The sequence below is a fragment of the Protopterus annectens genome, chromosome 7.part0 (genome assembly GCF_019279795.1).
Source record: "Protopterus annectens isolate FY-2018-M chromosome 7.part0, PAN1.0, whole genome shotgun sequence".
Taxonomy (NCBI): Eukaryota; Metazoa; Chordata; order Ceratodontiformes; family Protopteridae; genus Protopterus; species Protopterus annectens.
In genome coordinates, this window is record NC_056739.1 from 691,186,738 (window position 1) to 691,208,892 (window position 22,155).

At 35.3% G+C, this 22,155-nt stretch overlaps 1 protein-coding gene across 1 annotated transcript in view; it reads left to right on the top strand.

The window, feature by feature from the left end:
• Positions 1-22,155, top strand: part of UNC13D (unc-13 homolog D) — a 1,205,501-nt gene that overhangs the window by 979,986 nt on the left and 203,360 nt on the right. The window lies entirely within an intron of this gene.

A 22,155-nucleotide genomic window follows, 5' to 3' on the forward strand; every position in this document is an offset into this window, starting at 1 on the left:
GATTTAAAATAGTTATGTCCCTTGTGCATCATCTTTATGCAGTTATAAAGGATTATGCATTTTCAGGAATCAACTGAGAGAAAACGGTAGTGATGTATTTGACTTTTATGTTCCTGACCCTATTTTCCTTCTAACATTAATTAATATGAAGATTATAGGTTCAATTCCTGCCTGGCTTGGCTGACACATTTATGGCAGAACAGTGGTGAGGAGCATAGCCTTGTTGCCTTACAGCAAGAGGTTCTGTAGTTTGATTCCCGGCTGGGGTGCCTTCTGTGTGGAGTTTGTGTGCCCTTCCTTTGTTCGTGTGGGTATTTTGGTTAAATAAAAGTGATTTTAGAGTTCCTGTGAGCAGCTGAAGAGCTGACTAATTAGTTGTTTTTCTATTATTTCACCTCTAAGGCAGTGATCAGTCTGCATTGTGTGATTAATTAAAAAGAAATCCTTCTTTATAATCCCAAGCTGCATTTCATTCTGCTTTGGTTGATGAGGGATCAGTGCTAAAATGTGCTATTGCTAAATTCACTATTCTGAATGCTTAAGCCATAATATTTAAGAATATTAACCATTTTTTTTATATTTAATGTCACTGTGCTTACATGATGGCACCACTATCCTCTGTATTTAAGGAAACAGTGTTAACTTGTACCTACACCTGATTGACTAAGGTGCTATCTAAAACTTTTGATTGTTAATTCCAGAAATGTTTTTGTTTATCAAACTAACATCCACCCATCCACCCACAATGCCTTATCTCCATTTTTGCACATAGGGTCATGGTGGAACTTCATCAGTGGCAATCATCTAGAGCCAAAAGTATTACGTCTTAAAAATCAGAGACAACTTTTCAGGCTGTTTCATAACTCTGTCATACCTCCTCCTCTTCTTATGTGTGATAACTTATTTTCCTTCCTTGTTTTTTCATGTTTTAAGTTTATACAGTAGCATAGAATACACTACTTTCATGCAAACTGTGTTTTCTAAGTCCTAATATGCTAACCAAAAACAATATGCTTAAATAGTATAATTAATTCTGCCATGAGATTACGTACTACTTTTAGGATGCACGGATACATTTTACCATGATATTACAAATTCTTGTTGGCATTTTAGTGACAATTTTTTTTTATTTTATATTGCCATTCCAGAATTGATTTTCATTTCTGAATATTAGAAATTGTCCGTTTTATCTCCTGAATATTAAGCTGCAACAATGGATTGACTTTTCAGTACCATTTATTATTATGTAATTAAAAGTGTCTGTTTTTTTAATTATCTAAGGTGTATCTTCCAGAATATATCTAGAATGATTTCACTGGACTGTATTTTTGGGGAGGATGGGTAAAAAGTGAAATTAAACATGGACAAGTGTTATATTTCTACAAAATGATCAATTGTTTCATTTCTTTCTGTCTGAATTTTAAAGGGAACAGATGACAACATAAGAAATAATAGTGGCAACCGTTGACTTCAAAGCAAGCAGGGTTGCATGAAGAAAATGAAGGGGCGGGATCTAATTCTAATGGTGTAAGGCTCTGCTGCAACAGGCTGATGACCATCACTTGTGATCAAACAGATGGCTTCAGTCACTTTCATCCACAGACTACCTCAGTATCCACTCATTATAGCCTCATTATGGACTATATGTACCTCAGATGTCTGACTGCAACCAACTAGGCTAGCCATTATGAAAGATTCCATGACCCCCCTTTATGGCACACTGGTCCCTACTGCACCCTCACATTGCCCTAGCACTGTTTTCTGTCCATCCCTGCTCCACTCAATCCAGATACATTACTTCTTCCTTGTTTTTTTTCACACTTTGTCTTACTTTTTAGCTTTTTTTCCATCCTTGTATCATACCTTTATGTGCCAAGACTTTTCTGTAATTCATATGGAGGAAGTAAATGAATTAAGCTGGGGGCCTGGGGCCACTAGGCCCCCAGAAATCATAAAATTCTAGATATGAGGAGCCATGTTAGATTTTTTTAACAGCCTTTCAATTCAGTGATGGCCTGAATGAAAAAATGGTTAAGGAAAGAAATTCAGTCCTATTTATTATTTCAAATAAACATAAGTTACCTAAGCAAATGCGCAGGAACACTTCAAAAATATGTTCAACATGAAAATAAAAATCTGATGTCCAAAAGAAATAGCTCCACAAAATATAAAAAAGGAACTTTCTTTATTTTAGGACCAGTAAGCGCTTTCACCCATGGAGGGCTTCATCAGACTGTACAAAATAGTTAGTAGGCACAGCCCTTAAATAATCAAATCAATTAAAAATAATTGAACACTTGAGTACAATATTAAGGTTCTTAAAGTGTAGAACAACATTTCATAGAGTTGATGGTAGAACGCCAACACATCTAAAACTGCATCATTGCATACAATAATTCTATATAATATACATAAATACTACTTAAAAAATACTTGTAAACTAATACTCATCTAAAATAACGTGGCATACCTCTATGTCTCTGAATTATTATAAAAACTACATAGAAAATTATTTTCTCTAGTGATTGCAATGCTTTCCTCAAACCACCAGATGGTGTCTGATCTTAATTTATATAATACATTTCTCAGGTAGAGGTTAGTGCAAGAGCATTTTCCACAGATGCAAACTGTGGAAAATGAATTAACTTTGATTTTGAAAAAATTCAGGACTATTAAAAGTGTTAGAAACAATGTTGAGTTCATAGAAGAGTACAATATGTAAAAACATAAATATATACATTAGCAAAAGCTATAGTTCTAAGCCATATTGCATCTCTATTAAAATTAAAAATAATAGGAGGCCATATAGTAGTGTCAGTATATGCCTTAGAGATGATAAAATTGGTGAACAGAGAATGTATATAGTTAATATTAATGCTTAAGAGCTCCTCCCAATCTCCTTTTCTTGAGAAAGGGATAAATGTTGATCTTATCGTTCAGACCAGGAGGGTGGTCAGACTTACATCAGATGATCCATCTAGTTTCATGTTCAAGAGTAAGTGTTTCTACATCCCCTCCTCTCAACGTGTGAGTGATGCATTGAATAACAAAGAATGTAAAAGTATGCCTACTCCCTTTCTTTTTAACATGTTTAGCTAGGGCATTCCGTTCATCTCCTATTCTTATACTATAGTTATGTTCCCTTATTCTCTCTCTTAGCTGTCTGTTCGTTTTTCCTATATAAAAAGATGTACAGGATCCACACTGAGCTAAGTAGACTACATTGTCTGTTCTACAAGTGGTACCTGTTAGGAAGGTGAAAGTTTGTCCTGTGGCTGGTGACTTAAACTGTACATCAGTATTGATGTAAGTACATTGATTACAGCTATTACAGGGAATTGTATTAGTGTGAGGAGTTAAATGATCACTTGTAAGTTTGTGGCATAGTGTTCGCTTCAAATTAGGTTTATTCTTATAGCTAAATCTTGGTTGTTCACCAATCAGGCTACAAATATCATCATCTAATCTTAGCAAGTGCCAATGTTTGGCAAGTATGTTCTTAACCTTGCTAACATCTTTTGTATAATGCAAGGAGAAGCTGACCACTGAATCTATTGCTCTATTATTAATACCCTTTTCATCTTCTGTATCCACTCTACTAGAAAAGTATGGACGCGCTCTTGTATCTCTTAATCCATATATTTCATCTATTGCTTTATCCACATCTCTTACACTGTAGGACCTTTCTACTAGTCTGCCCTTCAACCCCTCAACTTCATTAATGAAACCTATCTCTGTGGGATTGAGCCTAGATGCTCTCATCACTTGTCCCTTAATTACATTATCGAAAATGTGCTTAGGATGCATACTGTTTCTATGTAAAATAGAATTTCTAAAGCACATTTTCCTATGCACAGAGGTATTAATAATTCCATTACTTAGTTTCATTACATTTACATCCAGAAAAGAAATGTGTTCTGATGAATATGACATAGTAAACTTTAAAAAGTGTGTTAGGCTATTAATGTCCCTTTCAAAATCTAGCAAGGTATTTTCATTTCCTTTGCAGATCAAAAAAAGGTCGTCCACAAACCTCTTATAGAATACAACATTATTCTTAAAAGAGGTAAGGTGGAACAACTCCTCATTCTCCCATTGGGCCATGACTATGTTGGCGTAGCTATTGGCACAGGACGTGCCCATAGCTACGCCATCATTTTGTATGTACAAATTCTCATTAAAAATAAAGATATTGTTCTCTAGTATGATTTCTAAAAACATGGTTAATAGTTCTATAAATTGAATATCCATGTCTGCATGTTTTCTAAGATAGTTAGAGACACTGTTAATGCCTACATCATTGGGTATGACCATGAAAAGACTTTTCACATCCAATGTGACTAACAGGTATTCTTCGATATTCTCTTCTCTAGAAAGATATTCATATAATTCAAGCAGGAACTGCTTACTATCCTTTAAAATGTTTACAATACTCTCTAGTACAGTTTTAAGATGTTGTTCCACAAAAAGGGAGAATGGTTCTGTTAACCACCCACGTCCTGAGACAATAGGTCTCATAGGGGGGTTCTCTAACCCTTTATGTACTTTAGGAAGTCCTTTCAAGATAGGTATTAATGGGTGGTCAACTTTAAGAAACCTGTAGAAGTCCTTCTTAATCAAATTACTTCTTAATAAATCATCTAGAGTGTCATAGACCCTAAAAATTCTTGTAATTACGTCATTAATATCTAACCTCAGATAGCTACCGTCATTGTTTAACATATCAATCATATTTCTAAGATAATGTTCAGTACTCATAACTACTAATGGTCCTCCTTTGTCTGCTGGTACTATTACAATGCTATCATCATCTTTTAACTGTTGTAGGGCTTTCCTCTGATTAAAGGTCAGATTGTTTTTACTGAATTTATTACATTGTTTAGATCTTCTTGCTGAATAATAGTCATACAAATCATTTTCTACTAATCTAGTATATGTGTCAATCACTGGATGTAAGGTAGGAAAGTATGTACTTACTGGTTTAAAAGTGTTTATGACTCGGTCCCTATCTACTTGTCCAAAGTCAAGTCTTAGTTGCAAATTTCTTACAAACATTTTCACATCTATTACAGTGTCAGTATGTTCACTCATTCGACTAGGTATAAATGATAAGCCCTTTCCTAGTACTTGTTTCTAATCAGGGCTAAGATCCTTATGTGATAGGTTTATAACTAAGGATTCCCTGTCTTTGTCCACATTTTTTTGAGTGTTGGGCCCACTTGATTTGGTTCTGTAAATTTCCTTTTCTGCCTCCCCCTGCTCATGGAGCGAGAACGTCTACGGAGCAGGGGGGACTGAATAGGGAAAGGGACTTCCTGTGATAAAATTTTAATTTCACTGTCTTTCTCATGTTCTGTTGTTACCACTCTCTTCTTAACTACTGACATGTTCCCATTCTTAGTATTAATATTGTTTACAATGCCCATAACATTAGAGTTAGATACATTGAAAGAATTTTCACATTGCCTGCCATGTCCTTTAGTTTGTACAACAGTCGGATATAAATTCACATTACTAACAGACCCTTCAGATATATTGACAATGCCATTGTTGTGAGATATAGTATCAACAGTCCCTTTATTAGTAGTGGGGTCAGCGGTAACAATGTCCTGTTCAAAGTTAACGGTGACATTGTCAGCGTTTACATTTAGCCCCAATGACTGCTCTCCTTGTACTACTGTCCCTAGTTACAGTCCTGGGCCAAGTAAAGACATGGCCGTTTTTGAAGTCCGTAGTGTCTCTCTCAATCTTGGTTTTCTTTTGATTGAACAGTCTTGTTTCAAATAGAAACACATTGTCCATTAATCTATCAAGGCCCATCGTTGCTCGTGGAGTTTTATATTTAGCGACAATTGATGTATGCAAAGCAGTTACTTTTTCCCTTAACATTTCTTCTTCAGGTCTATGGAAATCTATCAAGAGCTTCATATAATTGAAGCTTAAGTCTATATTCAATTTTTGCCATTTCAACAAAAGTTCGGGAAAATGGTTACCTGTAGTGGGCATTTTTAGAACACGTAGCCCTCTAGGGATGATCCGTTTCTTAATACATGCTTCAAAATGCTGCCGTTGCAGCTGTAGCCTTTTTAGCTTCATAAAGTCCGCTTCAAGCGTATCCAAATCGTCTGCCAGTAACAAAAGTTCTTCTGCGTTCTCATTAACCCCAACGTTCTCATTATTTGGTTCAAAAAGGAGTAATTTGTTGTTAGTACCTTCTATACATTGACGGAATCTCCCCAGCATCCGATCGGAACATAAGTTACATCTAAACCTTAATATTCAAAGATAACAACAGTAGTTTCCAATAAACTGAGATGACAGATGTTTGTAAAGATATATAAATCATGTATGGAAGAAGTGTCTGCCTGCTTCCTCCTCCAAAACAAGATAGTTAAGACAATTACCTTCTGTGTACCCCTGATTTTAGACTGGCATCAAATTAAAAGCATAAAGGAATACTGACATACAATATACAGCTGAGGATCTGGGGGAGCAAACCAGATCATCTGGATCAAACCCACATAGACAGGGTGTACATGTAGAATCCATGAAGAAGGAGTCATAGCCCAAAACTCAACCACAGAATCAATCCCTGTGAGCTAGCAATGTTACTCACTTTGCTACTGTACTAGTGATCAGTTGCGTTTGCACACTTTCTACCTACACTAGCACATAAAGTCACTTAATGTGTAAATAATGCTGATGTTTGTGATAGAAATTTTAAAATAATTTTGGCCAACATGTTTCTTTTAGATACACTGAAAATCACAACCCACACTTAAAAGTAATGTTCATCACATACAACCTCCAAATCCCTCAGTTATAGCAACTTTGTTCACAGTGCACAACTCAAACTTCTGACTGTGCTAAAAATAGACACAGTAACTTATTCCAGTTTGCTTCACATAAATAACAACTCGTTCTGCAAAATCAGAATAATGACTCCTTAATTTGTACAAATTACAATGGGATCAGTCACTCATATTCACTAACAACTCCATACCCAATAATTAAAGCCAAATGTATTGACTTTATACACCTCAGCACCCCAGATAATAAAATAAAACTTGCTGGAGTAACAGGGTTTGCATTATCATGCATTTTATCTGTCTGAAACTGTGTCTGTCATCAGTTAGCTGTGACTGCAGTCTTTAATAATGACCCAGAAAAACACAAACATTACAAGGAGAAACCAAAATATAAGGCTAAATCAGGTGTATTCTGTGAAATCAGGAATAGTTCAAAGCATAAATTCACGTATACACTCGGTTTCACTTCATACTGCCGAAATGCTGAAATATCGAATTTCAGCATTTCAACAGTATAAAGCCGAAACCATGAAAACACTGACACCTCACAACCACGAAATCACAACATCAAACACACAGCATACAGCACACAACACACAAACCGTAACACACACACACACACCACAAAACACTGAAATACAACACAACACCACACAGACACACACCTACACTACACATATGCAAGGGGACAAGCCCCCCTGAATCCCCACCCCCTATTTATATCTACTAACTCTGAGATCGCACAAACAGTAAAAAAATAAAAAATCATACACAGCCAATGCACACACTCATACCCCAACCTCCCTACCCTGACCCACTCGTACAAGTTACAAAAACACTCATGCACACTCACTCACCTTAAACTGCAGACACCATCCCAGCCAAACACTTCCATACGATAACGAAAATGCATAAGCATGAATTCGACATAGTCGTATTCGCAATTATGCACTTTCATTATTTAGCGGTTTCAGCTTCATGGACACGAATTGCTGAAATTTGATAATTCAGCAATTCGCATTTATGAAGTAAAGCCACACACACACACACACACACACACACACACACACACACACACACACACACACAAAATACTCACAATAAATTACTTACCTTCCTGCATGTTTGACACATGGTACACATAGCCCTAGTTAAAAAATAAATAGAAATACGTACATTAAAAAGAAAAGAAACATTGGCTTCCATGCTCATACTGCAGCAATAATCCCTTGTTAATTTCACTTTTATTCTCAGGCTGCCTCTGCCTGAACCAGTAACCTGAGGCATAACAACAAATTTTAAAAGAGGAAAATCATGTTTAAATGAAATAATAAGATGTTCTTAAGAAAAAAAAAATATTTTATGGAAAATAAAAATTGGAGAAATAGAAAATGAGAGGAAAGTGTGGTATACAAATTTCATGATAAAATATAATTATGTTAATCCTTGGGCTGAGCTAGTAAATTAAAAAGTTAAAGCTATAAGAGTGAGAAAAGTGTGGTGTAATAGAAAAGTGGAATATTAAGATTTTTATGGAGATTAATTACTACTAAAGGAAATATGCCATATAAAAACAGTGAAAGAGTTTGTATATATCGTGGTAAAGATGAAACTACAGAACATGTTTTCTTACAATGTATACGAGTTGCAAAACTGTGGGAAAAATTGTTTAAAGAAAATGTATTTGATAATATAAAAGAGGTAAATAAAATAAATATGGATATGGTTCTGTATGGATATTATAGACATAAAAATAAGGAATATGTTTGCAAAATATGTAAAATATTATTTTATGTTGTGTGGATTATATACAATACTATTGCTACTGATGTAAAAAAAAAAAAAAAAAAAAAAATTATTTGCTTGTTTTTACTACATAACTAGTATTACATAATTGGTATTATTTGCTCTTTGTTAGTTTGCATAACCTGACCTGAACTAATATCCTTGTATTTTTGCTTTTTGTCTATATCATAAGTGCCTATTTTACATGTATTTCTATAACCATGCTTTAATCTGAGGAGCTTTTCTCCCCGGGCCTCCACTGAAAATGGACAACGATCCAGTTGGACTAGCCCGGTCAACAAATGTAAAATAAATAAATAAATAAAATATTTGGCATGAAAGTTTAAATGAAATTATGTTTAATGGTGAATGGAGACTAGCAGTCATTTTTAAGAAAAATTAGGTGGTGCTTGTGGAAAAAGGAGTGGGGTTCAAATAAGGTTTAACATATTAATGAATAGTAAGATAGCTAAGATGACAATAACAGAAAGGAATGGAAATTTGTATATGGTATACATTTGTAAATATGTAAGTTTGTAAATAGTATTGTGTATAATTTTTTTTAAATAAAGAATCCCTATTCTTTTTCATAGGTGCCATATGATCTTTTACATCCACCTGTACTTCCACCAACTCAAGCAGATGGGGCCTTGGTTTAACATCTCATCTGAAGGACTGCACACTCAGGAATATAGTGTAACCCCTCCACCCCATGCTACACTGAAGTATCAGTTATCAGTCTAGCTGGCATAGAAATAGAACCCACAGCCTACTGTACCAAATATTTGTTTGCTATCTGTTCTGCAACTGACACTGCTTTTAGAATATGGACCCCCAACACACACACACACACACACACACACACACACACACACACACACACACACACACACACACACACACACACACACACACACACTTTTTGTGACTTAGCCTTGATTTATGTGGTAAAGGTATACATGTTATGTAAATTTATGCAGACATTCATTTCAGCATTAAGCTGAAGGTACTATTGTACATGGTGCAGGTACATTGATGCTAGGATCACAACTGTAGCCATGTACTAGACGGAGCAGGCCTAAACCAACCCTTAATATGAAATATGTACAATAAAGTTTATCATAATAATGTTGGTAAGTCTGTCAGTTTTCTGGTGATTGAAAGTCCTAAAGCTTTCATCTGCATTACAGATATTATAGCTTTATACTTACACTAGGAATGCAAACTGTGTAAATGGAGAAATGTACTACCAACAGTGTTTCAGCAAGATGTAATTTCTAATTAGGAGAGAAAGGGTCTCATATAAAGTGTGTAAGCTGGGATGCCATTACAGGAGAGTGTAACAGCTGGAATGGGAATTTATGAGGGCAAGACAGACAGAACAGAGTATTAGGGAATGAGGTATATGGAGTGATTAAGAGGCTGATGACATGATGATGTGGGATTGCAGACTACTGTACAGCACCCATTGAAAACGGGCTTCTACCCAGTCAGACTTTCTCGGTAATCAAATATCAATAAATAAATTAATAAATAAATAAATAAAACAGCAGTTAAAGTATGCTACAGCTTGATTGGCAAATAATATTTCACTCACAAGCTCTGACAAATTCAGTTTGAAAATCATTGATAACTGCTGATTTCATCATCTTATTTTTCATGCAATCTGGCATTAGAGGAGGTTCTTCATGGTGAGACAGCAATGTACTTATTTGTTTATTATAGCAGTCCTACTAAAATATGTGTGCACTGCCTCCCACTATACTGATGTTGTAAAGGATCTCTTTACAGAAATGGTTATATCTGGTTACTTTACCTATGACACATTTTATATGCTTAATTCAAGCATTCTGTAATACAGTTTCAAGATCACAGTTTATGGAATATGTTTTTCTTTCCCTTGAGACTGATAGCATATTTCCTTTGAAGGCCTCATAATGTAAAACATCTTGGTTTTATTAGATTAGAAAGATCAGACTGTGGTGATGGTAGCCCTTTATGGGTTCATGGATGTCAGGGGGCATTTCAGATCAGCCAGTATTATTTTCTTCCCAAAGAAGGCTGTAAAAAGTTAGTAAAATACAAAAACACTTGCGAAGCAGTATGTCCAGTGCAAAATAAGCATTTTTTTTTTCAAAAACATTTTTATTTTGTTTTCATTATAAACATACACAAATGTACATATAACAAATACAATAAAACAATAACAAAACTATTTACAATATTTACATTCATCCATGATAAATGATTTTATCCATGAGAAGTTATCAGTATTTGTTCAAAAGGTTTTCCAATAATTTTTGCCATGCTATTTTTGTATGAGTAATGTTATGAGTTCTATAACAAATGGTTTGCAGTTCTTTTTACAAATAACTTTTGCTAAATCAATAAAATCTTTAAACATCAAATCTTGTTTACTTTTCCAGTTCAAAGTAATAACTTTTCTGGCAATTGCAAGAACTGACTAGAGTAACTGAATCTGAGATTTAAGTATTACATTAGGTATAGGAGCATTGAATAAGATTAGTGAGTTAGAAATATGACAGTTATCAGACCATAAAGCATTTGCAAAATATCTGAAGTCTTTCCAGTATTGAACAACATTTCTACATTCAATGAACATGTGAACCCAGTTGGCCTCTAGTAATTCATCACATTTCCAACATTTTACTTTTACTGTTTTTGAGTATAATATTTATTTTATGTGAAGTATAGAAACTCCTATTTATAAATTCCCATGTATACAATCTCCAATATAATGAAAAAGATGTACTGTATGTAGAATTCAATAACAATGTTTTGGATTCATCAGATATTTGTTCTCCATTAATCTTTACATAGTAATTCCAAAAATCTGAGTCAAACTTTAGAGTGTCTTCTCTTTGTATCTTATAGACAGGTGAGATACTTAATTTTTGATTATCTGTCTTTTCAAGACACCTAATTAAAAGCTGAATCAAACTAGGTATAGATTCAGTCTCTAGGTTGATTGATACTCTCATTTTGTTTTCTATTAACTGCCATAATGAGTGTACAAACAAACAACTGTCTTGACTATTATCAAAACTACATAAAAGAGAGTTTAGTGGTTTAATACTCTTATTTTCAATAAACTGATGTCAGAATATCATGTTATTTCCCTTTAATTTTTGTATCGCATTGATGTTGAAAGAATCTAGGCAATCAGGGGGGTATGCTATAGGGAATATAAGAAACAGAAATCATTTAATGTTGTAATTACAATCAATTATATTTTTAAAGTTATTAAATATTTGATTAATGCCATAAGAAAAATGATCAAACCTCTTATTAAATAAACAAAATTCATGTAAAAGCCAATGAACTCTTATCCCATATTGTTCCTTAAGTTGATTTTCTATAGCTCTGACATCATTTATATGAATTCCATGTATTGTTTTCCAGCCAGATATGTAGGTAGGTGTGACACAATGTATTACATTAATTATAATTGATTTGGAATAAAGATCTAAGCTAGGGAATACTATCCCATTACTGCTCCAAGCTCTAATGTGCCATTTATATGCAATCCTAGGTTTTAAGGGGAACCATAAAAGTTTAAGTAGCATGGAATATAATTTTGTAAATAAGTTTTTGGGAGGGGGTAGTATCAATGACTTTATATAAAACAAAATTTTAGCTAAAATTATCATTTTAATTAAAGAGAGCCTATCCTCCATTGTGAAGAACATTTTATTCCATCTTTTGATTAGTTCACTAATGGTGGTTATTAAATTATTGTAGTTTAGCTTAACAGACTCTTTCCGTGTACTCTTTATAGTGACACCCAAATATTCTAATATATTATTCTCCCAATTAAACAGGCTATTCGCTCTTAGGGTTTTGTTGATCTTTTGGTTAATTAGTAATGTTTTGAATTTATTATGATTAAATTTAAGCCCTGAAATTCTTTTAGACTTGCTTAAGGTATTTATAACATCATGCAAAGAACCATCAATATCACCCAACATTAACAACATATCATCAGCAAATAATTGTATCTTAGGACAATAGTCCTTATTAATTTGAAAGCCTTTTATATTTTTCTTGTTTCTGATATATGTAGCAAAAGGTTCCATTGAAAGTGCAAACAGTAATGGTGACAAAGGACAACCTTGTCTATTTCCCTTGAGGATTTCTAGTGGTGAGGATAGACATGACTCAATTTCCACATAAGCTTGTGCCCCACTATAAATTTTCATTGATAAGTTGACAAAATCTGAGGAGAATTCAGAACCAATCATAATTCTTTGTAGATAAGACCAACTAATAGAATCAAAAGCCTTTTCTATGTCTAGGCTGATAATAGTTAGTTGTTTTTTTATTTGCATGCTATGTCTATTAAGTATAGCAATTTAATAATGTTATCTTGTAGTTTTCTATGAAGAATGAACCCTGTCTGATCATTATGTATTAGATTACATAATAATTTCTTTATCCTATTAGCTAATATTGTCATGAAAATTTTATAATCAGTGTTTAGTAATGAAATTGGCCTATATGAATTACAAGATTTGGGGTCCTTACCTTGTTTTAATATGGGTGAGATAATTGAGTATTTCCACGATGGGGGTGTTAATACATTTTTACTTAACCATAGTAAAGGCACTCATCATTTTCTTTATTATATATTCAGTAAAAATCTTATATAGTTCAGGAATTATTCCATCCAGTCCTGGAGCTTTATTATCTTTTAAATGTTTTATTTGATCCTTCGCTTCTGTTGGTGTTGTTTATTTAATATGTTATTTTGTTGCATTGACACCTTAGTAGTTATATTTTCTTGAATAAAAGTATTTATTACATTATCTGTCTCCAAAAGTGGTGTGATATTATTTATATCTTTACAGTAGTTTTTGAACACTTCTAATATGCCCATTAAGTTAGATGTACTCTTAACTGAACCATCACTTTTATATTTAATCTCATAATAAGATTTTGATTCTTTATTTTTTTGGATTTACCACTATTTTATGTAGATATTTGGGATTTGCAGTAAAAGAGTGCAATTTCAATTTTTCCAGGTTTATAGCTACCTTATGATTTAGAACATCTAAGTATTTTTGATTTAAATAAGTAATTTAATTATGTGCTACATTGTTATTTGGTTTTGCAATCCATTTTTATCTGTCTGTGTTTTTTTGTATGTCTAAAAGTTCTCTGTCACACTCTTTCCTTTTTTTAAGGTACCAAGATTTTATTCTACCATATATATAAACTTTAAAGGTGTCCCATAGTATAGTATCAGTCACTTCACCATTATCATTTGATTCTATAAACATGTCTATTTATTTCATTATCCATTCCCCTAAAGTCATTTAACTTAGTTATGTAAGCAGGAATTCTCTGTAGAAATCTTAAATCATCTGTATGTGTAGTTAATGTAAAGTTTATAGCATTATGATCTGAAAGTGGACAAGTCATTATTGATAGGTCACTTATTTTAGAGTATATATTGTTTGAGACAAAAACCTTATCAATGTTTGTTTGTGTACCAAAACAATATGAATAGTGAGTATAGAATACGGAATAATTTTCTCTTAGACCACATATATCTTTAAGGTTCATCTGATTTGTAAAGTCATTCAACTTCTTGGCTTAAGATGTTAGCTTTATTTTACCATAGCATTATGATCTGAAAGTGGACAAGTCATTATTGATAGGTCACTTATTTTAGAGTATATATTGTTTGAGACAAAAACCTTATCAATGTTTGTTTGTGTACCAAACCAAAATGAATAGTGAGTATAGAATACGGAATAATTTTCTCTTAGACCATGTATATCTTTAAGGTTCATCTGGTTTGTAAAGTCATTCAACTTCTTGGCTTAAGATGTTCGCTTTATTTTACCATTTTTAGAAGTATCATTGCCTGGTAATAGGCAGTTAAAATTATCTGTTGCTATAATTCCCCCTTTTGCATTTAAAGTAATCAGGTCCAGATATTTGTCAACATATTTAGTACTCAGTCCTGGTATCCAGTATGTATTAATCAAATTTCCCCTTTTGCATTTAAAGTAATCAGGTCCAGATATTTGTCAACATATTTAGTACTCAGTCCTGGTATCCAGTATGTATTAATCAAATTATAGTACTTCCTATTGATTTCCAAAATAACCATGCTTAGCATCCCCTCTTTATTAGAAATTGTATCTATAATTCTTGGCATAGTATAAGGAAACTTGTTAAAAAGCATCTAAATAGGCTCATGCGCAACATAAGTTGTCTCTACTGAAGAAAAAAGCATTTTCTGTGGGAAATTCAGATCTTGAAGCTTTTAGAGTTTACAGAAAGCAAAAAAAAAAAAAAAACACTCAAGCTGCCTTGTCAGTGTATGTCATGAACCTCCACAATGAGAACAGTCACAGAGAAGACCAGTTTCCTCACAAAACATCAACATTATGAAAAAATTAACCCTTTCATATAAAACAGCTATTTAGATGTAACAGCTGCCTCAAATCAGAAATCATATTATCGAAAAACAAAAAGACAGCTTGGAAACACCAAAGCAAATTCTCTCTCAGTTTAATTCTCTCTCAGTTTAATAAATTAATAAATTAATTAAACTGAGAGAGAGTTAAACTGAGAGAGAATTTGCTTTGGTGTTTCCAAGCTGTCTTTTTGTTTTTCGCTAGTTTGTCTCACTTTGATTCCTGTCTGTAGAAATCATATTATAACATTTCAGTCATATACCCACCAGTTAACCAGGCCAGAGACAGAAATAAAAAAGAACCTAGTATATATATATATATATATATATATATATATATATATACATAAACTTATATTTAGCAAAACATTTAGCGAAACAGTAAACAGAAACACCTTGTTACCCCACCACTGACCCACTAGAAAAAATGTGCTTTTGTATTAAGTCAAATCATACTATTACAGAAGAATTAGAAGACATACATCATTTGTAGTTATTTCAAAGGGAAAATTATGTAAAGTACTTATAATGGGGAAAGAGAGAAAAGGAACATTGGTAAAAAAAAAAGAATAGGAAGAAAGAAGAGAGAGAAAATATGTTATTTAAATACTTAGTACTATATATAATTAGAAAAAGTAGATATAGAAAGGAAAAGAGGAAGTTAATAATAAAAATGATTCACATTACCTTACAAAATAGAGACTTTCCAAAATCAAATATATTATGATTCATAAAACAAAGCATTTAAAATTAGAAGGAATTTATTCATTTATCCTTTAGTTTCTTAGTTTTGTTTGCTCCTTCCTTCACAGATATCCATTTTGTGTTGCCCGTCTCTTCAAACTCTGGGATGACCATTCCATTTCTTCTATGTCCGACAGTATTGTCTTCTTTTGGATAAATTCTCATGCTTCTTGTAGGGAATCAAAGATCTTCACTCCTTCTGGCAAGGTGATTCTTATTCTTGCAGGAAAAAGAATTTAAGCTTCAATATTGGCTTTTTTTCAAGGACTTAATTAGAAGAACACATTCTTTTCTTCTGGCTATGACTATAGAGGTGTAGTCATTCTCAAAACAAATAACTTTTCACCCATCTTGACAGGGGAATTAGTCCAAGCTGATTTCAGCACTAAGTCCTTGTCTTGCGAGGAAATAAATCTAACTATTATAGACTTGATGTTAAGAACTCGGAGATGAAGCTGGATTTACCAGGGACCGATGACCCCTCTCAATTCCAAAAGAGAGGGATTCAGGCATGTTTAGTGCTGATAAAAAACACTTACTGAGGAAACGAATTATATTAGCACCCTCTTCTTTCTCAGGAATTTCATATATTCTTATGTTATTCCTCCTTGATCTACTTTCAAGGTCTTCCAGTTTCTCCATCAGCCTGGTGTTTTGTTTCAGAAGAAATTCATTGTGATGTTCATTGACTGTCACTCTAGTATCTAGGTCAGTTACTGTTTCCTCTAAGGCAAGAATCTGTCCAGATTGTTTTTTTACTATTCCATTTAGAAGTTCCAGTTGTTTACTGCATTCCTGTTTGATAATATCCATTTTGTTTTCAAATTTGTCCATTTTTAGTGACAGTTCTTGGATGTTTGTTATTATAAGATGTAATTCTTTCTTGGCTGCACTCTCCTGGTGTGGGTTCTTTGCATTGCTCATCTTGAGATCTCCAGTAGAAAACTTCTTGACAGGAATAATTAAAACATTATCTTGACTATGTATTAATTTTTAGAAAATAATAGTCTATGTTAATCTAACTTTTAGTATACTTTTAGTTAGATTTTTCTAATAATTAAAGTATATTTCCTGTCAGGATATTAAAATCTAAGCAGAGCTATGGATTTCTGCTGCTTTCAGACTGGCATCTTGGCCATGCACTGCATAAACAATTTATTAAAAGACCAGCAAAAACTCATTTAAAACAGCAAAATACTAGCCTCTCTTTACTGCCATCTTGTGGCTAAAGTACAAACATGCAGGTGGACATAAAAAAAAAAATAATAAAGTATACAAATCTTAACCTATGTCATAGGTTCATAGGTTGGTACTAAGCTATCGGCCCTAGGGCCTATACAAGCCTAGCCATAGCAATTCCCTTGCTAATCTCCTCTTGTTTGCATAACCTCCTCCTGCCTACTTACTTTTCGTTTGTCTATCTTTTTCAATCCCTTTCCCAGCCTTCACTGCTGCACCTATCATTGTGTTATCAAAAACAGGTACATCCCCTGCTCTGTTCCAAGAGGTATGTCTGAAGTGACTAGTGTATGATCTAAGAGGTCAGTCCTGGATCCTGTACTCTTAGATGTACATCCATATATATATATATATATATATATATATATATATATATATATATATATATATATATATATATATATATATATATATATATATATATATATATATATATATATATATATATATATATATACACACACACACACACACACACACACACACACACACACACACACACACACATATATATGTATGTAAGTATATGTATGTATATTATATATATGTATATATATATATGATTCTAGCTTTGATCTCCTCATTCAGACTTGTCTTCTCCTCAGCCACTCCTCCCAGGTACTTGAAGCTATTTACCTGTTCCACTATCTTCCCTTCTGTCTCAATTCTCAGCTTCTTCTGATTTCCCCAATTTGCTGCCATTACCACTGTCTTATCTGTGCTTAGTTTCATCCCATGTGCTTTCAGTTTTGCATTCCCATTCCCTTATCCTTTGCTGAAGTTCTTGCTCAGATTCTGCCTGCAGTGCCACATTGTCTGCATACAGTAACTTTGTTGATCTGTCCCCTTCAACCTGTTTGCTAATATAGTCCAGCACCAGTATGAATAGCAGTGGACTCAGAGATTAACCTTGGTGTACACCCACTAACATAGGGAACCCCTCTGTGAGGCCAAACACTGTTTACATGTGAGTCTTTGGGTCCTTGTACATAGCTTGCACTAATTCCACCAATATTTCTGGGACTTTGAGCCACTGCAGTACTGCCCAGATCAGCTTTCTTGGGACCTTATGATATACTTTTCCCAAGTCTAGGAATGCACAGTTGGACTCTTTCCTCATCTCTAGCTTCTTTTCAGCTATCTGTTTCACTGCAAACATCGGGTCAGTTGTGCTGCATCCTGATTTGAATCTGAATTGTTCATCTCCCGTATTACATTCTACTGCTCTACATATCTGTTTATCAATCACCCGTCCAAAACTTTCATGCAGTGTGACAGGAGTTTGATACTTCTGTACTGCCCACAGTTGTGGATGTCCCCTTTGTTCTTGTACACTGACACTAGTATGCTTACTCTCCAGTCATCTGGGGTACGCCTTTCTCTCCACACTGCTATAAGTATCCTCAGAAGCCATTTCTCCCCATCTCACCCAGCATCTTTATCATATCTGCTGTGACCTCATCTGAGCCTGCTGCTTTCCCTTACTTAATTTTCCTTAGTGCTATTCTTACTTATTCTAAGGTGGGCTTCTCTTTCTCTCTCATCATAGGCTGTTTATGGGGAAGTAGTGCTTCTATGTATTTGTATTTATATTATACTGTATTTGTATTTATATCTACTGTATTTGTGTTTCTTCCTACTTTATTTTGCTTTTGCGTCATCTTAAAAGTACTCAATTGTATTTATTACTGTTTGGTGTAACTCATTCTAAGCCTTTTAATTTCAACACTTGGGCTTCAGACCAGTTGTTTTACATTAAGAGGGTTTGTGGTCTGCACTGTAGTGGCAGAACAGGTAGCTTACATCCTTCTAAGTTGGGAACTGCTGATTGAGGGCTCAGTGTCTGTTATTCTAAAAGTGTATTAATTCTGGTTTAAGCACTTGGGCTTTCAGGCCAGTTATTTTACATTAAGAGGATTCGTGGTCTGCACTCTTGTGGGAAGAGAGGCTGGACTCTGCCCTTCTGAGCTGGGAATTTCTGGTTAAAGGCTTATAGTGCATGCATATCTGAACTGCTTCTTACTGAAATTGGTACACCTTGTTTGCTGTAGCATAGACTAGATCCAGGCCTGCTGAATCTAGCTTTGTTTGTATAACTTGAGCACTAATCCAGGCATTCTTTAAAGTATTCAATTGTATATATTACTGCTTGGTAGTAACTTGATTAAAGTGTAGCTATCTTTCTAAGTCTTTTGGATTAAGCGCTTGGGCTTCAGACCAGTTGTTTTACATTAGGAAGGTTTGTGGTCTGCACTGTGGTGGCAGGACAGGTAGCTTACATCCTTCTAAGTTGGGAACTGCTGATTGAGGGCTCAGTGTCTGTTATTCTAAAAGTGTACTAATTCTGGTTAAAGCACTTGGGCTTTCAGGCCAGTTATTTTACATTAAGAGGGTTCGTGGTCTGCACTCTTGTGGGAGGAGAGGCTGGACTCTGCCCTTCTGAGCTGGGAATTTCTGGTTAAAGGTTTATAGTGCCTGCATATTTGAACTGTTTCTTACTGAAATTGGTACACCTTGTTTGCTGTAGCATAGAATAGATCTAGGCCTGTTGAATCTAGCTTTGTTTGTATGCTTGTTGTTTGTTTGCTTGTTATTTCCCTGGAACATTAATTCCACCTAAAACGCGGCTTTTCAGCACTTCTGTGGATCCCTAGTGATATCTGCATTGCTTACTGTACTTATTTCCTTGTTTCACTTGAAAGAAAGTTACTGTGTCATTTTTGCATTTAAGTTACCTGTAACACATTGCACTTAAGTTACCTGGCACTTGCTCACTAAAGCAATTATATAAGTAAGCACTAAAAAATTAAAAGCACTACATCCTCACAAACTCCCCTTGAGTACCTTGTTCCCCATTGGCCCTTGTTTTCAATTATAAAGGAATTCCCAATACTATTCTAGCATGTCCAAAGGTCAGTTGTCAATCTCCTCTCTGGTCCAGTTGGTGAATCTGGGAATCTTGAGACAATGTTACAACTGCCTCATGTACACAGACAACCCTCTCCTCCTCCCAACAAATTCCAACACATGTGAGAGATGCAACCATATAGCCAAACTGGAGGCTAAGCTCTCTCAACTCAGTACTGGCATAACCAGTCAGGAGGAGAAGGAAACCACACTCACTACAATTCCAGTCTCACATAGACCTACCACAACAGCAAACCAAACACATAAACACACAAAAACATACTCGGAGGCTCTAAATAAAGATCTGCCTAAGCAGCAGAGACCTCCAAAGCAGACACCCAAGCAACCGCTACCCCAAAACAAAACACGTGCAACACATAGCTCACAAAGCCAGTGTGCTGAACAGTCACAGCCCTTAAGGCTAAACAACACACCTGATACACTTGTAATAGGTGACTATCGTCAGGCACACTGATGTCCCGCTCACCAGGCTGAACAAGGAGAAGGTCACGGTGAGCAGCCTGTCAGACGCTAGGATCCGCCACATAACACAAGCACTCAGGTCACTCCAAGGCAAGTACAAATATGACTCAGTCATTGTCCATGCTGGTGTGAATGACCTGAGACGTACCTCCCTGGACTACATGAAAAGAGACATAGAGGAGCTCTCTGAGCATGTAGCCCAGGCCGGTATGACCCTGACCTTGACTAGCATCTTACCCTCACCAAGAATGATGGCACAATATGAAGACAAGATGATCAATTTCAACAATTGGCTTAAGTATTGGTGTCATTCAAAGGGGATCCAATGCCTGTCAGCCTGGGATGATATGCTTGACAAGCCAAGATGCTTCGCTAGGGATGGCTTGCACCTGTCACTCCTGGGCTTTTGGATATTGGCAAAGGCTCTTGCTACCCCCATAGTGCCATTTTTAGGCAAGGATCAAAAGACAAACCCACCTCCATAGGTATCACAAGGGATAAGAAACTAAGAGTAATGCTACTCAACGCCAGAAGTCTAAACCTCAAGATGCATGCACTCGAAACTCTCCTTAGCATGGAGAACATCGATATCTGTGCAGTAACAGAAACCTGGTTCAGGGCTCCCAAGAGCACCTCAGCACTACCAGGTTATACCTCATACCATGCTTTTCGGCCCCAAAACTTGGACCAAACCACAAAAGGAGGGGGAGTATCAATATTCAAAGATACCCACACCTCCAGGTTGGTGGCACAGCACGAAGTATCAGAGACTATCCATGTGCAACTAACAGTGGGTAAAACTGCCTTCCAGTTTATAGCCTGCTACAGACCACCCTCCCAAACCCAGGAACCCCCACTCAGCCTTCCTGAGAACACTGGAAAATATGAAGGTCTCTCCAAACACCATTATATTGGGCAACTTCAACTACCCAAACATAGACTGGGAGCATTACTCTAGCTCCAACACCCTAGCCCAAAGGTTCCTAAAATTCATAAACTCAAATGCTATGGAACAACTTGTTACCACTCCCACAAGAGGGGAAAACAAACTGGACCTGATCATTACCAACATGGGGACTCTATGCTCCAGACCAGAAGTGTATCCCTCACTGGTAAGATCAGACCATAAATTAATCTCACTGGATATTCACATCCCGACCCCACCCCCTGCCCAGAAAACCACAGTGAAAAACTTCTCTAAAGCAAATTTCACACTCCTCAAAACTGAGGTGGAATCCTTCAAAGCCCCCGGGCCTGTGGAAAATACGGCCCAGACTGCAGAATCCTTTATAAATGCATTCTATGAACACCTTCAGGAATGCATGGATCATGCAATCCCAAATAAAACCAAGACCCAATCCTCCAAAGGCAGACGTCCTGACTGGTGGACCCCAGCCATAAACAAACTATACAATAGAAGGAGGATGCTACTACATGATAGAGCAAAATCCCAAAAAGGGAAGGTATCTCTGATCAGTATTAGCAAAAAACTATGGGCACTCATAAAATCATCTAAGGCCAGCTTCAAGAGAAAAATTGCACAGGACATTAAGGATAATCACAAGGCTTTCTTTAGTTATGTTAGGAACTTGGGTGGGAATTCCCAGATATGCTCAGAATTAGTCCAAAATGACAAAAAATACACCGAACCCACAGACATTGCCAACATCCTAGCTGACAGGTTCAGCGCAACTTCTCCCCCCCCCCCACCAAAAGGGCAAATATCTATCCCAGCAGAGT